Consider the following 4,325-nt stretch of genomic DNA (forward strand, 5'->3'; position numbering starts at 1 on the left):
CATCGGCTATAATCGCGGCGGGGCGGGACCTTGGGAGGGATCGGAGGCGGGGATTTGTCACCCGCCCCTCCTTCTCCTAGACTTCTCTGGCTGTCCCTTCCTACTCCTGTCCTGTATGCGTCCCGAGGCCTGTGTGCCTCGCGCCAGGTGAACACGCACTGGTGTCCTTGTGCTCCCTGGCTAATTTCCGTCTCCGGACTCCCTACCACTCTTTCCTGCTGCGTGGGGTGTCCCGGGGCTGGCAGTCTAAGGGCTGTCGCCTGGGGCCCCACCTCTGTGTAAGGACTAAATCATCTTTAAACTCGGAAAGTCTAGTTCTTCCCCACTTCTAAGTACGCTAATACTCAGTGACGCTAGCGTTCCGCAGTGACGTTTTTTAGTAACTTTTTCTCAAGGGCCTTAGGACTTCTCCTGAGAAGTTCTGGAATGCTGATCTGACATCACAACAAAAAGAAAGAGCTGTGGAAACTCACCTGTCTGCTTTGGAAAACTGAAGAAGCAAGGACTGAGGTGACAGCTTTGTGCTCTTGGCCTTGTCTACTATATAGACACTTTTGCACAATGACTAGACTTCAGAAACACCTGGAACTAATACTGAGCCCAATTTCCCAGCTCAGATTCAGAGAATGTCCTGGGACCTTCAAAGATACCATCTCTGGCCTCTTCCTCTCAGATTTTTACTCTGTAGCAAATACTAGAGGACTCTGCCAGACAGTATTTCCAACAAGCTGATTTTTTTTTTACTTCCAAAGACTTTCTTACTGACTTTGAAGTCTCAAAGCCTCAGTATAAGTATTAACATAACTAGCCTTCAGGGACTGACTGGTGTCACCAAGCACACTCATGCAAGCCCAAATGTGGCATATTGACTTATCATTTGATAATCATATTGAAAAGTCTGGACTCTTTAGATTCACTCACTAGTCAGTGTCTGTCTTTTGCTTCTTTATATCTGGACTCGCCCCCAGCACATGGCTAAGTCCAGAGTCCATCTTCAATAAAGGAATAAAGATTGATGTTTATCGAAGACTGGATACAAAATAATTTTTTTTTATTTTTTTTTCAAGACAAGGTATCTTTATGTAGCCCTGGCTATCCTAGAAATTGCTAGCTATGTAGACCTTGAACTCACAGCGATCCACCTGTCTCTGTCTCCCAAGTGCTGGGATCAAGGGCATGTGCTACAACTGCCTGGCTGTGGGTTTTTTTTGTTTTTTTTTTTTTTAAGATATGGTCTTTTTATATATTTCTGCCTCCCAAGAATTGAGATTAAAGGTATACACTGCCATCTACCATGCCTAGCTATGTCCTATTTTTTAAAAGAGAAAGATTTATTTTACATATATGAGCCTGCTTGTATGTATGTATACTATGTGTGTGCAGTGCCTGCAGAGGTCTGGAGAGGGTATTGAATGCCCTGAAACTGTAGTTATAGATGTTTAGAGCTTCCTCGTGGGAACTGAACCTGGTCCTCTATAAGAGTAGCAAATGCTCTTAAGTCATCTCTCCCACACCCCCACTTTGTCATCGAATTGCCCCTTCATTCCTACCATCCATTCCCATCTTCCTAAGTATTTCTTGACTCTGTGACTCCCGTCTTTCTTCAATCCCAGCCATCTTACCCTCTCATCTGGATCCTTGCAGAGCATCCTAATGGGTTTCCCAGCCTTTGAGCTTGTCTCTAAACCTCCTGACCATATAGCAGGCAGAGAGGCCTTTTCAAGCCCCGCCCCCCCACCAAGCCTTGGTCTGGTGCACAAAGGAGTATTCCTCGCTCTGTCTGGTACATACTTCAGCTGACCCTGCTGAACTATGCCTGTACACACTGCTTCCTCCACCCGGAAGGAAGCCTGCCCATCCACTCCAACCACTGTCTCCTGAGCGGCTGGCTTTTCCCAGAACTGCCTTTGGCATGCTCTCCTTCACACACATATACACACACACACACACTCACGCCGCCCGCCCGCCCCCCCCCCGCCCCCGCACCCCCCATCCCCATCCCACATTAGTCCTATGACCAGCCATATCCTGTCCCACCCTACCAATTGCTTTACACTGTAAATGCTTGTTTGTTTGATTTACTTAATGGCTGAGTTTCTGAGTGCGGGAACAGGATCTTGATCGCCACTGTGTCCCCATCCTTGGGCACAGTGTGTGGTAAATAATAATTACTTAAAAACAACAGTCATAATGGCTAGTACTTATTGGGCAATCGCTGTCAGGTGCTATACTAATGACTTTACATGGGCTCTCACATTTGATCTTTGTGGTAGAAGCCATAATATGCTGCTATGATCTCCTTCTAGGCATGAGAAGTTGGTTCTACCCATTGCCCAGAATGCTGTGGGAAGCAGTGAGGACCTGTCTCATTTCTCTGTCGACAGTGCCAAAGGAACACAGACATTTTGTTGTTGCTGCTGTTTTGAGATAGAGTCTTTTTATGTAGTTCTGGGTGTCCTGGAATGTGATATGTAGACCATGCTGCCCTCAAACCTAGTGAGATCTGACCGCCCCTGTCTCCTGAGTGACAGGATTAAAGGTGTGTACCACCATGCCCAACAAAATAGAAATTTTTATTAAAATTTGTGTGGATGAAGAAATAGGTTTTAAAATGTTTACTAATGTGCTCACCTCCATGTAGACCAACCTTGTCTTCAGGGACTAGCCTAAGAGGCAGAAACCACCTTGTTCAAGGCCAACCTTTCTTCTGAGACATCCTGTATTCAATTGTCTTAGGGTTTTACTGACACCATGACCAAGGCAAATCTCATAAGGACAACATTTAATTGGGGCTGGGTTATAGGTTAGAGGTTCAGTCCATTATCATCAAGGCAGGAGCATGGCAGCATCCAGGCAGGCATGGGGCAGGAGGAGCTGAGAGCTCTACATCCTTATCTGAAGACTGCCAGTGGAAGACTGGCTTCCAGGCAGCTAGGGTGAGGGTCTTAAGCCCATGCCCACAGTGACACACCTACTCCAACAAGGCCACACCTCCTAATAGTGCCACTCCCTGAGCCAAACCAAATACAAACCATCACACCAATGAATCAATCCCCTGAGGGTCCTTCTCCCTAGCCCCTGGATCCAACCCCAGGACAGGGCTAATAGGCCACCCCAGCTCCTTATCCTCCGGATTTACCTGCTGTTTTCTTTGGAACCATTCCACAGCTCAGCCTGTCTCTGTGTTGCTCTTAGGAGCCCAAATCAGGCCAGACGTAGCAATGGAGACCTTCCATCTCAGATATGTAGGAGACTGAGACAGGAGGATCAAAAGCTCAGGGCCTGCCAAGGTTACAGAGGGACTCGAATTGGAATAGCGCTCCCAGTAGGTCCTCGGATAGTTGTTTCCTTTTCACAGGTGTGGCAGCTTGACTTGAGAGAGTGTGTGTGGAGCTTTGCCTGGTGGAGGTGGGATCTGGCTTCAGCAATTGACTCAGGCCCACACTATTAATCTGCATTCAGTATATGAGTAAATAAGTCAATAACACAGTCCCACCAGTCACCAAAATAAAAATTTTTTTAAAAAGTTAAAAAAAGTAACTGAGAAGCACAGCTTTGTGTTCATGATTTCTCTCAATGCCGAGACAATGCGCAGCAGGCAGCGACAATGAAAGATCCTAAATCAGCCTGTCAGTGACAGGTCCCAGCTGGCCTGACTCATACTTCAGGTCACAGACAAGTGGGCTCAAGCCCAGCTATGATTTTTTAAATGAAAATGTCACCCAAAAGATTTCAGTGCCTGGAGTGATTTAATACACTTCTAATGGAACTCGAGCTGGCATCGAGACCAGCCAGTTCTCTTGGATCTATGCACAACAGTGATCATTTCAAACTATATTTGCCTTCGAGATGCTCTCTGAGAGAATGAGCGCAGGCAACTGGGCACGCCTTCCCCAGCCACGCCCTCCCAGGAGCCCTTTCCACAGTGGGCAGCCTAGCAGAGGAAGGCGTGGGCATCCGAAGAATGCGTAGGTGGGAGACAGGGCTTGAGGGGGCTGCGGCACAGGCAGCAGGTGCTGGTGACGAGTCGGGGAGGAGACATGCGGTCTGGTAAGCTATGGAGACTCACGATAAGCTGTATAAATACACCCTGGTGGAGGTGGAGGGGAAATCAATATGGTTGAGCTGCAGCATTTCAGACAATCGCTCTAACAGTTGCATCTGTTTGTCATTAAAACTTGACGTCTGTGTGTGCTCCAACACAGCTGCCCTACACTCTCTGACCTCCTGTGTGGCAGGTACATCCTGTAACAAACATCTGGTCTTTAATCATAGACAATTCTCCTATGCCAGTTCACTCTCTATATCCCCCTCCCCTTTGCCCC

This window comes from Apodemus sylvaticus, chromosome 1 (genome assembly GCF_947179515.1).
Source record: "Apodemus sylvaticus chromosome 1, mApoSyl1.1, whole genome shotgun sequence".
Classification (NCBI taxonomy): Eukaryota; Metazoa; Chordata; class Mammalia; order Rodentia; family Muridae; genus Apodemus; species Apodemus sylvaticus.